Below are 13,423 nucleotides of genomic sequence, written 5' to 3' on the forward strand. Positions count from 1 at the left end.
ATTCCATCCCCAGATCCATCCATTCCATCCCAGATCCATCCAGTCCACCCTCAGATCCATCCAGTCCTCCCCCAGATCCATCCATTCTACTCCCAGATCCATCCAAACCACTCCCACACACTTACAAAGCCACGCCCCTTTTAGGAAACCGTGAATCGGGACAGTCCTGCCAAATACAAGACGATTGGGAGGTATACAATCATGAGAAGGTGTGTTATAAGACATATATTATTATGATTTGATATGTGAGTAAGTCATTTTAAAATATACTTGGTGTAAAAAAAAAAGGGGATCATGGGAAAATGGGAAATGGCCTGATCACATGCCGACAGTCGTTATGTAACCAGGACACTCCCCATTTTCCAATGATCCCCTTTTTTACACAAAGTATATTTTGATGTATATTTTTTACTTTATATAGAAGATCATGGGCGCTCATTATTTATTTTATGATGCATACGTTCTTGCTGGTATAAATGGGGGGGTAGCATGGTGGCTCAGTGGTTAGCACCTCTGCCTCACAGCACTGGGGTCATGAGTTCAATTCCCGACTATGACCTTATCTGTGTAGAGTTTGTATGTTCTCGCCATGTTTGCGTGGGTTTCCTCCGGTTGCTCCGGTTTCCTCCCACACTTCGAAAACATACTTGTAAGTTAATTGGCTGCTATTAAACTGCCCTTAGTCTCTCGGTCTGTGTGTCTGTTTATATTAGGGAATTTATATTGTAAGCTCCAATGGGGCAGGCACTGATGTTAATGAGTTCTCTGTACAGCGCTACGGAATTAGTAGCGCCATATAAATAAATAGATGACGATGAACATACATTAATATATATTATTGTTATTGAAGGTGATTATTTATTATTTATATAATAAATATTCCATTTATCTAAGTGAAGTATGTGCATTTGTATTTGTTTTGACGTATGTACAATATTCTGGATCAGGTATATAGAACACACCATATTTGCAAAGCCTTTTGTTATGTATCATTATGACATTTTTACAATATAATTTTATATTTAAATATTTAACACAGACCTATTCATCCTCCTGGGAAATTAGAAAGGGTATGCGTTGGGCAGACTACTAGCTGGGGCTCTGGACCAATAGCGTGTCGTCTCCCCTATGTAACACCTACCCTCCTGTCCAATCTTACTGCGGCCCAATCAGGCACTGCAGACAGAGGATGCAGAAGCCAGTTAAAAGCAACTTGAGCAGGAAACTCTCTGATCCAGTAATTGTGCATTATCCCAAAAAATAAGTCTTCGCTGTAACACAAAATAGTACATCTACTACACTTAAGCATATTACTTCACGCGGATTCATGCTGTAGAAGGACAAACCGAGGCTTTAATCTTAAAGACAATTTCTCTGCAAGAAAAAAAACCACAGCGCACACAAAGTAATTGCTGTTCGTGTCTCTTGCTTCTTCTAAAAGGTAGATTGGAAATAAGAGGGGATGCGGGATGTGTACTTGATGTAAAGTGCCCGAGGTAATACAATATATCATTGCTTACTTGAAAGACTTAAAATTAAGCTGGAGAGTGCATGGCTTGTTTAGTATATATAAAAAACAGGAATATTGCACAAAGTTAAAATAAAACTAAATAAAATAATAAAACAAACTGCACGCTAAATATCCCAGAGGTTTAATTGGTTTCTTGCCCAACTTTCTCCTATTCAGTCAGCAAGTGCGGAAAGGTTGTATACATATATATTAGATTTCTTTTTAGCATACTCAAGCATATTTTTTGTCGTGCTCGGTGAAGCGGGCCATTGATAAGGCGTAAGCACACTGGGAAACCACACACAATGAATAAAGAATAAAAGGAAGGTTTTTCTAGATTTTTAATGGACCATCAGAGATAGGAATCAAAGTAAAGTGACTGCTGGGAGGGAGATTGACTGGACAGGGAGCTTTTCATTTAGTGTACCCCCATGTTTCAGCAATCAGGGTGCGCAGACTAAAATAGAAACACTTGTTGGTTGCTTGTTACATGTCCCTTTAAATGTGCTTCATGGACTATAACACTGTAATGGGCTGCAGGCCTTTCATCATCATCACCATTTATTTATATAGCGCCACTGATACCGCAGCGCTGTACAGAGAACTCATTCACATCAGTCCCTGCCACATTGGAGCTTACAGTCTAAATTCCCTAACATACACACATACAGAGACAGACTAGGGTCAATTTTTTGATAGCAGCTAATTAACCTACCTCTATGGATTTTTTTTGGAGTGTGGGAGGAAACTGGAGCACTCGGAGGAAACCCACACAAACAGGGGGAGAACATACAAACTCCACACAGATAAGGCCATGGTCAGGAATTGAATCCCAGGTTCTTTCTTGCTTTATTAAACAAAATCAAAAAGACAGTTGTTCTTAGCACTTGTCCTTACCACTGTATATCTGTGTGTATCTTGCACAATGAAAACGTGAGGTATTGGTTCATATTTTAATCAAAATATTTAAGCCTGCATTCCGGCGTCAATGGTAACTCTTTGAAGCATAAATGTCATTATAAGATAGCTCCTGTATACAAACACCATTAAAATGCAGTTATAAATCAGATGCACTCAACTCCCAGGTATAGGGGCTTACATCTAACAAGGGCTGGCTTGTAAGCAACACACAAAAAGGGCTTTAAGTAGGCCTGATAGTCAGCAGCCAAGATAACATTAGACAGTATTTTGAAACAAAAACAGAAGAAATAAGACAGCGCACAGTTAATCCAAAAAGACAGTTGTCAGTGTTCATCCTTATTAATGTATACCCATGTGTATCTAGCAAATTGAAAACATAGGTTCATATTTTCATCAAAACATTTAAGCCTGCATCGCAGCGTCAAGAGTGATAAGTGACTTAGCAGATTTTCCACTCTCTGTGTTCAGCCCCAAGATGACCAGCCTAGGGCTGGTTGTCCGTAGACCGGTCTAAGTTTAGATACGCACAAGGGGGAGATACGCAAAAGTGCTTTTTGCACTTACAAGTCAGACTTCTGTTCAACTCTTCATGACCTCATATGTATATAACAGCCAATTTGAAAAGTATTTACTAAAGCTTCTTACCACATTATTAGTTGTCAGTTATAGTAGTTGCCTAATTTACATAATATATCGGGGGGGGGGAATGAAAGGTAATTTTTTAAATAGCTGTACACGTTACATAAAAAAATAATACTGCAAATGTTCTCTTGCTTTATATTTGGAGGCAAAAGGCAGTTTATAAGGTCATAGGCAAACCGAGGAGGGGTTTTCCTAGTGCCTGGAAACCCCCCTCTAAGCCTGGGTCACTGTATAATTGAGGTGGCTGGACCCTTCCCCGCTTCACACAGCTCTGCTTGAAAAGAGAGAGCTGAGTGCACCTAACAGTAGTGCACGCAGCATTGCCCATGTATATTATGGGGATAGGAAGAGTTGGAGAGCAGCCAAGCACTGTCTAAAATTATAGCTACGCCCCCCTGCACACTAGTCACGCCCACTGGTGGTGTGGTGTGGAAACCCCCCTCTACAAATCCTGCGTTTGCCCCTGAAGGTGTTTACGTTACTTTATAAATACAAGCCCCCCCTGCCCTGCTGTCAGAAAAATAAAATTTGCTTAGACTTAGAAATAGAAAAAATACTCCCAGAGAAGTCAAACCACAGAAATACAAACATTTTCCAGTCATTAAGGTGCAAACCACCTTTGGTTATGAAGGTGTTAATGAGTCAGAGCTCGGAGAAACGCTTGCAGTTGAAAGTCCAAAATAAAATATTTTCAAACTCCACCAATAATGGTCAGCAGGAACCTGCATCATACAAATAGATGTGTCAACATAAACAACAGTAAGTACTTTATTTCCACCATAAATGCACAGAAAACAAATAATGATTTGTCAATCATGTTATTATCAATTGGGGATATCAAATAAATAAAAAAACAAGGGTAGAGTTTCCTTTAAAGTCGTGGTCGACTTTAGGTAAAGCCATCAAATCAATTTCCTTTTCAAGCTTGGTGGTTTATTAGTGTCTTGTGTCAATTGCACCAGCCAAAAACACTCTGGGAAGAACATGCAGAAATACCGAAAATACTAACGACGAGGACTTCCACTTAATCAGTTAGTTAATAAGCCGGGTGGGTTTTTTTTGTTTTTTTTACTGATGAAAGGTCGGGCCAAGCCGAGATCATGTTTAAGTCTCTGAAGCATATTTAATCCCATGGGCTATAAAATGCAAAATAACCAGCAAACCATAAAGCTTATGATTTAGACAAAAAGTCTTTAGAATGGCATTACTTAACCATCCACAAAGTTATGTCATATCAATTAAGGGAAGGATAACGGATACACAGAGTTAATGAACTATTCCAGCTGAGGCAATGAAAAAAATAATAAACAGCACCTTCCAAACAAAGTAAATTAAACCATCCTTCCCATAATTTAATGTTAACAATGTTTTCGTTCACAGTCACTTAATATTATCCCATAGATCAAAGTTCTGCCGCTTGCCCTTGTCTGACAGTGCTGTGTTTTCTGACTTATATGGCTGGATCAGTGGAGAAGCTGCCATGCAGACCTCATATTGGTGGCCCCATCCAATAAGTTGGGGTGTTTTTTTTATGTGTTTTTTTTTTTTTTTTTAGTTATGATAAGATATCCTCAGTGTGAATGGACTACACTAACTTTATACCCAAGTGTGACAGGATGGGCCGCCTATGCCACTCTGTCGTTGGGGGCAGGTTGGGCTTGCTTTACCACCATCCCCTTTTCTTTATCTCAAATGCGCCCTCTAACCGCAGTAGAAAGGGCTTATGCTGCTGCGACCACTGGACTCCTTTGCAGCGCATCTTTCTGGGTGACTATCGCTGAGAGTGTACCCCCTCCGTGGTACACCTGGGCTGGTACCCCTGACCTCTTGCCTTTATATCAGGGTTGCTGTGGATGGTTCCCCCCGGGCCTATCACACTGGCCAGAACTGCAGGTAGCTTGAAGAGCGTTGGTACTGGAATGTTGGGTCCCAACCTCAGGACAGCCAGATAACAGATTAGATTTGGTCACAGGAATTATAGCAGGAAAGTAGGTGTATAAGAATAAGAAAGTAAAACATACCTGTTTCTAGGAGGCTCATGAATTTTGGGAAGTCCGAAGGCACCCTAACGATTCTTGCTGGAGGCGGAGCTTAATAACAAGATTCGCGCACCTACCAACTGTGTCCAATAAGAAGCTGGTTGAAATTGATGGAATCATTATCGTGCATGTTGGAAAATGATCATTATTAGCCTTTATGGGCATTCACGTAAATGCACTCACTGGATCAAGTGATGCTGGAAATGATTCCACACTTTGATGTCTGAGAAATATCTGGGTTTAGATTTCTAAACCTTTTAAAAACAAAAAGTGGAGGTGTTGGCCATAGCAACCAATCAGATTCTAGCTATCATTTTTTAGCATGTACTAGATAAAATGATAGGTAGAATCTGATTGGTTACCATGGGCAACATATCCACTTTTCCTTTTTAAAGGTTTCAGTAAATCCAGACCCAGATCACAATCATTCAGGATGAACAATAACCACTATTTGCTGACCACGGAATGTGGACACACTAATGGAGGCTCCACGTGATTTAAATATTCAGGGGTCTGGCTCAATTACCGGATTGGTCTATGAAGGAATACACTTGTTGACAATATAAGTTATTTCTCTATACATTTTAGAATCACACTGGGTTCTGCCAGATGTAACTGACGTGGAACAGTAGAGCCCATATCCGGTGCGCCTCTCCTTTCTATTAAATCTAAGAAGGCCATTGTGTACTTAGCATTATATTCCCTCCTTTCTTGTAAATCACTAGTAATGAAAACAAACTGTTCCACTTTAACCCCCATCTTCCATTCCATGGGCATCCTCTAGCATTAAAATGGTTTTAAGTATAGCTTTAAACCACACTTTAAACAAAAATCTGCAATAATAGAACTTGTTATACAGTACAAAGCCTACAGAACACCGATCAAGGTTGCCAGACCGGACGATGGTTGCCAAAAATAAAACCTACTCTGGTTATGAAAGGTCTTCAGTTATCAAAAACAGCCATCGGCAATGCTTTCATATGCACTGATCTTGTATCCTATTTAAAGAAATGTTAAATAACAGAGAAGGAGACTATCCTATATTAGACATACAACATTTCCAATATGTGCATTTTATATTATAATTAGTGGACACAATATGGAGAGGGGCACCCAACACATTAAGATTACAATAAACCAAATGAGTACCGGATAAGACATTTCTGGTAGTGTGTGCATGAGAAAACACTGTACAGCTATATCTTAACTTAGCACAGACATCACGGCTTCCCCCATATAAAGTCAAATGTTTCTTTTCAAAAAATTGGCATCGCTCCCGCTGAATGACACAACTACAAAGCTATTGCAAATGACCGTGTCTTAGAGCTACAGTATTTGCACCAATTAACCATAGACTGTAACGTGATGTGGAGAATACTGCAAAAGAAACGTCTGTTTAAAAAAAACACTTTCATTAAACTCACAATCTCACAGCTATGGCGAGTCATTTGGCTTGGGGTTATTATTAGAGGCAGACCACACAACTATTGGGATCATAACTTTATAGAAAGCGGTTTTCATTTAGTTAACTAACAGTGGCGCACGCAGGTGGGGTTTTTGGTTCTCCAGAAACCCTTCCCCTCCGCGAACGAACGGTTCTGTACAGCAGCCGCGGCGCTGTCAAAGAAGCGTCCATGGCGGTGCTATATTGTACTACAATACAGCACTGCTGCGGACGCTTCTTTGACAGCGCCGCGGCTGCTGTACAGTTCAGAATCGCCAAAATGGAGCTGCTGCGCAAGCAGCTCTCTCTCTAAATTTTTTTGGGGGGGAAGGCGGGGGGAACCCGGGGGGGGGGGAACCCCCTTAAAAATCCTGCGTTTGCCCCTGACTAATTGAAGTTAATTCTGCTATCTGCAGCACGTTCCTCGGTGCAGGCTACGCCTCCCTGGTGTCAATATAATGTTTCTAGACTTTACTCAGGCAGGATGTGTATTAAAAAAAACCCAAAAAAAACAGTCTATGTTGTTGTCAACAGTACAGTTTATTTACTCAAACCTGTGTCTTGGGGTGAACAGATAAATAAATGCAACTAGCCATTGTATTTGATTTTTGTCTTAAATTTTTCATCAGCAAAGTTTAAAAAAAACAACAAGTGCACTTTGCAGTATCGGTGTATGTGCTCATTCATACAAGCAGAACGCGGAGACCAGGAGCTGGGCTATGCAGGCTGTAACACACTTTTACTAAACTGAAGAACAAACATAAAGCAACACTTTTTACAGCAGGCTGCACAACAGCACCGTAAAACATCTCAGTGGTGACACATGGTATTGCAGGCATGAACCGCAATGTGCATCTGTGGATCAATATCTAACAATCCCTTCCCTGTGTAGATAAATGCTCAAATAACATTTACCATTGTATTTAGTGCAAGTAGCAGGTGGCATTTATCTAAGGCTTCCAGCTGCAGGTCTGGCCTGTGTTCCAGTATAAATTGGGGTTCCAGAACAATAGAGAGCATGGTATGACTTTAATATCAGTATACCATGATGCTGGCACTAAAATCTCCCCAACACCCCCTTTAATTGTGTAAGTTATTGCAATAACTCATAAGCAATCGCATAGGAGTTGTCTGTACTCCATACTTGCAAACTTTAATAATAAAAAGTCTGGGTGATACCGGTCAGTGGGCGTGTTTGGAGGGCAGGACACTATCAATTGCGTAATTTTGGCCGCACTCCCACGACAAAAACGTCATTTTGTCGCAGAGGGCAGGAGACCTACTAAGATTTCGGGAGTCTCCCGGACATTCAGGGAGAGTTGGCAAGTATGCTGTACACTGATGTGGCGGTTTTAGCGTTACATTTACCTGTATAGAACAATCAAATGTTGTTTCTATACTGCCTAAAGGAATTGTGCACCTTCTGATTTATGCAGCGTAAATTGGTTTTGCATTCTGTACATTACAAAAAAAAACCTCTATGTATTGAATGTTTTATTTTTATATTATTATGTAGAACAATCTAAGAAACATTTTTTTTTTAAACCAAAATGACAGATTTAACTCAGCAACTATAATTAGTTTGAAGCCAGCTTCTAAAATGCAATTTGCAATGTGAAACTCTCCCCCCTGAGACTTGTAATTAAGGTTGAGATTCTGAAAGACGATGATGTCATCGTGCCCCTGCGTTTCTGACATTGCACAGACCCTGGATACCACATCTGAACCGTGGTGCATTTTTTTGGGTTTGTTAAAACAACAATTCACATCTCTGAGTCACAGAGAACAGAACGAGGGCCGGCGTTTCTCAAACAATGGATAACTAGAAGCTGGATACATTGTGACTAGGCGTTGTGATTGTTTAATTGGGAAACAGCGCTAGAAGAAAGTTGAAAGCGGTGAATTGTTGAACGAAGTAGGATAACACAATTACTCTTGATGGGCATATACAGGTCGTGAACAGGGAAGTCCTATGGATGCATGAACATCAGAGCGGGTAGCTGTATCACCAGTGCCTCAGTAATTATAGAAGAAGGAAGGGAGGTTCTGGCTGTACAACCCTAGTTACTGCATAATACCATCTGTATGTAGCTTTATAGCCTGGCATGTGACTAGCTATAGGGGAGGGGGCCGAGGACTGGAAGTGGATGAAAGATGTATGTTTCAGAAATTGCAAAGTAATAAAATATATAAGGAATTATCAGGCATGAATAACTTACCACTTGCTATCAGCTAAAATACACTATTGGATTTTTCGTCAATGAAAATAATCAGGATCGTTTGTGTTCTAAGAATAGTCCCAGGACTGTGGTGGAATAGTCCCAGGACTGTGGTGGAATTGTCCCAGGAATTTGAGGACCATGGTAGAATGGTTTGAGTTGAACTACTTGTATATCCTGGACTGTGCTTTATTGTACCGTCGGCTTATTTGTATTGAACACGGTGGCGGAGACGGTTTGTTGGATCTCTCTCTCATATTCACATCACCCCATTAGCGCTTACGGATCAGGAAAGTCACGGTACATACACATTTTTTTGTTATACGGCATTGGTTTCAATTACTAATCTTATTGGACTTCCTATAGAGTGTGAATCATCGGGTTTATTTCCTATACCATCGTGATATATAGATTCTATCTGACGAATAGGGGAGAGAGAATCACCGCCTTACAAATCTCTATTACAACCATCAATAGACTGAATGAATATATCACTTGCACAAATTGCTGGACCCGTCTCTATTAGACAGAATTAAAGTACATATTTTCATTCATCATCACGGAATATCTCTATTAGGGGACTATATACTTGAAGAATCTTTTTTTCAATATATATATATCAATTTTAACATTGTTAATATACATTGGCCCATTTAGATACAACATATGCATTTTCTATGATACATTATTGTGAGTGGCAATGTTATTATCATCGCACTGATATATGTTTTGACTATTGTTATATATTTTTATATATGCTTGTGTTTTGTTTAATAAATGTGATTTTTTTTTATCAACCACGTGGATTCAGTCATTACGGGTGCTGCCTGCTATCTCAGTACTGATTCCAGTTTATATTTAGTTGTCTTTATAGAACCCATAGGTTCTTTTCAGCTGCGGGATATTGGACACACATCGAGTAATCATTTAGACATTAGTGTTACAGCGCCCAGAATACATATTTATTCCTGGTTTGTTTAATAAAATATATACCCTGGTTTCTTTTTTTAAGGAGTTACTAACGGCCCCCTAGCCAGAGCATGAGGGGGCAAAAAGTTTATGGTTTAATAAATAAGCCCCTTGGTCCTCTCACTGCCCTGGCTGAAAAGCAGGGAAGGTGGGGTGGTTGGTAGTGGGAGGACCAATCACAAAAACAACCATGTTCTTTAATGCGGACAATAGAGTTACGTAGGCTTAACCAATAATACTGAAAATTCAACGTATACATTTAGAAAGAACTGGAGCAATGATGGTGCAACAGGTTATGGGGCAATAGACGGCCGTAGGGCCATATGCGGCCTCAATCTCTGGCCCCAAGCTCCTCCTGCTCCTTCCTGCCTTATTTTCAGATTACAGATTTTTTCTTTATAGCTTTTAACTCTTATTTAAAAGATCTGCTGATATGTTGTTACAGATGTGTCTGTATATTTATTTAAATGCATTGTATTAAAGTATAACTGAGGATAAGGAAAATGTGCGCCCCTTTTGTAGGATAGAGGGCCCCTTTAGTGTATAAGGTAACCTATCACTGAACAAGAGATAGGTTACATTTTCTCTGGCCGAGCCAGCGGGCAGGATATGACTGCAGCAGGAACACTGCCCAGAGCCATGCCAGCTAGGGTTAGTTATTTGCGTCGGGAACCCCATTCATCATCATCAACATTTATGGACTTGTACTTCTGCCTCACAGCACTGGGGTCATGAGTTCGATTCCTGACCATGGCCTTATCTGTGAGGAGTTTGTATGTTCTCCACGTGTTTGCGTGGGTTTCCTCCGGGTGCTCCGGTTTCCTCCCACACTCCAAAAACATATTGGTAGGTTAATTGGCTACTATCAAAATTGACCTTAGTCTCTCTCGGTCTGTGTGTGTATGTTAGGGAATTTAGACTGTAAGCTCCAATGGGGCAGGGACTGATGTGAGTGAGTTCTCTATACAGCGCAGCGGAATCAGTGGCGCTATATAATAAATAGTGATGATGGGAATGATGATGATGACTTCCTCAGGTCTGGGACCTACAGGACTACTCCTATCACCCGAAATCCATGTGGGTGCGATCCCACCATTCTGTTTTTTGTTGTATTTTGGGTAGCTCATTATATTGAGTGGTATTTGGTTTGGGCATCGTAACAGCGACCCTGTGACAAGGATTTGCTATGGCAGTTTTCTTCCCACCTGACAATTCTATTCACCGGGTGGTGGTCCTCATGAGCTTGGTTTTAGTTAAAGTAGGTTAGGCACATACAAGTTCTGCAGTCATGATAATTCAGCCAATCAATACTCTAAAGGACTAGCGTCATCAATGAGGCACATACACAATGGAGACAGCCATTTAGTATAGTGTATACGTTATGTAATAAAATAATAATATAATAATAAATGTAAAATATTGTACATGCACTGTATTTTGGTAACTCCACTTACCCTCTCCGGTTTCCTCCTAGTGTCTGGGCTGCTGTCCCAGTAGGCAATAGGAAATAGCATTCAACATTAGCTTCCTATTGGCTGGAGCGCTTTAGTGTCCTTTAACAATGTTCTATGTGTTTGTATGTCGACTGACCTAAACAGGGGCTGCTAAGAATAAGTGTCCTAACCTATATAAAAATGAAGCTTGTCAAGAAGACGCGGCGATATCTCACCGCGTACTTGTACCTGGAAGGGCACTCAATCACCGGATGGCAGGAATAATATTTTCTCAGTGTTTTATTGCCTATGTGACACATTCATGGCTATATGAATATGGAGCAGGTACATTAGCAGACAGGTTATCCATTTTCATGAGCTTTGTGTCCTGTTAACTCTTACGGAAAAGGTAACTAACACTGGTTTTAGTTTTTTAAGTGGAGAAACCTTGGCTGATAAAAGGGGTCAGTTTCTACAACATAAGAACAGGTCGGGTGGGGATGGGGTGTCCTCCTGTGACAATGATAACTTTAAGTACAATAACTGTGGATGCAAGACAGCTGTAACAAATATACATGGTAAAATAATTTTAAAACGCATCTTAGGATATAGAATATCATTGTTATTTATAATAATACCAATCAGGTGTCTTAAAAGTAATTGTTATTATTACCATTTATTTATATAGCGCCACTAAATTCTGCAGCGCTGTACAGAGAATTCATTCACATCAGTCTCTGCCCCATTGGGGCTTACAGTCTAAATTCACTAACACACACACACACACACACACACACACACACACACACACACACTAAGGTCAATTTGTTAGCAGCCAATTAACCTACCAGAATGTTTTTGGATTGTGGGAGGAAACCGGAGCACCCGGAGGAAACCCACGCAAACACAGGGAGAAAATACAAACTCCACACAGATAAGGCCATGGTTGGGAATTGAACTTATGACCCCAGTGCTGTGAGGCAGAAGTGCTAACCACTGAGCCACTGTGCTGCCAACAACACAATAAGGGATAAGTAATAAGGGATTGTACTATTTTAAGACTATTTTATTAACTGGGTCTTCCACGTGTCCACACCCCCCCCCCCCCCCCCCAATTACCTGTACAGTTATATGACAGTTTATTACTACCGGTAGATAAATCTGGGACTATTGTTACAGAGCCAACTTTTATATCTGTTTTTCCTAACGCCCTTGTTATTGTGTTTTTTTCTTTTTGTACACATTAGCAACACTGTGGCCCAGTGGGCAGCGTCACTGCCTCACAGCGCTGGGGTCACGAGTACGCTGCCGACCACGGCCCTATCTGTGTGGAGTATGTATGTTCTACCTATCTGAAATATTATTGATTGATATAAACAATAATAATAATAATAATAATAATAATAATAATAATAATAATAGTAACAAAACCCTACCACCGACAACCAATTAATAGGAAGATAACATATAGCACAATAAAAAAAAAATTGTTGTACACAAAAATACAATGTAGACCTTCCACATCCCAGACAGAGTGTTTAAATTTAGTGAGCTGAAAGCAACATAAAGGGATTTGCAGGTTACAGTAGGTATACGGTTAAGGATTCTTGTCTCCTATAATGGGGAATTCTCATCCTTTGACGTGTGCATGGTCTTTGCTTCTCAAAGACCATCTCTGAGCTGTAAGGTCAGGAATGGGTTTAGCCAACAATATATATGAAGCAAAGTTTAAATAGTTCAGGAGAGCAAAGACAGCAGCGAAAAAGAATCCTCCGGAGGTCTGTCTAGCAGCATGCAATTTTAACGAGGATTGCAAGGTAGAAACGCGTGGGGTAGCAGCACAGAGATGCTTAGCAGTCACTGCAGAAGGAGATGTTTGAGAGTTCAGACCAACCTGACATTTGATTACCCCTGACAGATTACATTGACTTCAGAAAATCTGGTGGAACATTACTGCCTACGCCAGCTATTCGAAACGCATTTCTAAAGCAGCTGGTGATGACTGCATAATCTTTCACTGCCAACCATCCTGAACTAGTGCCGATGGACCAACAACACCAAGGTAGCGTAGGAGGCCATCCCAAGAATACACTTTTTAAACATTTTTTAACTTGTTTTTGTCAAATATAATCCTTTTGTCCTATAATCCCACCTTGTACTGCTCTGTGTTCTCTAATTCACATTACTGTATTAGACAGTTAAAACCATTTCAGTGTATCCAGAGGCTTAACACTGTAAATTTGAAA

The 13,423-nt window shown here is 40.3% G+C and overlaps 1 protein-coding gene across 4 annotated transcripts in view; it reads right to left on the reverse strand.

The window, feature by feature from the left end:
• The window catches only part of ADAM12 (ADAM metallopeptidase domain 12), a 399,327-nt gene that overhangs the window by 275,651 nt on the left and 110,253 nt on the right, over window positions 1–13,423 (reverse strand). The gene's annotated exons all lie outside the window — the stretch shown is intronic.

The sequence above is a fragment of the Mixophyes fleayi genome, chromosome 6 (assembly GCF_038048845.1).
Source record: "Mixophyes fleayi isolate aMixFle1 chromosome 6, aMixFle1.hap1, whole genome shotgun sequence".
Lineage (NCBI taxonomy): Eukaryota > Metazoa > Chordata > Amphibia > Anura > Limnodynastidae > Mixophyes > Mixophyes fleayi.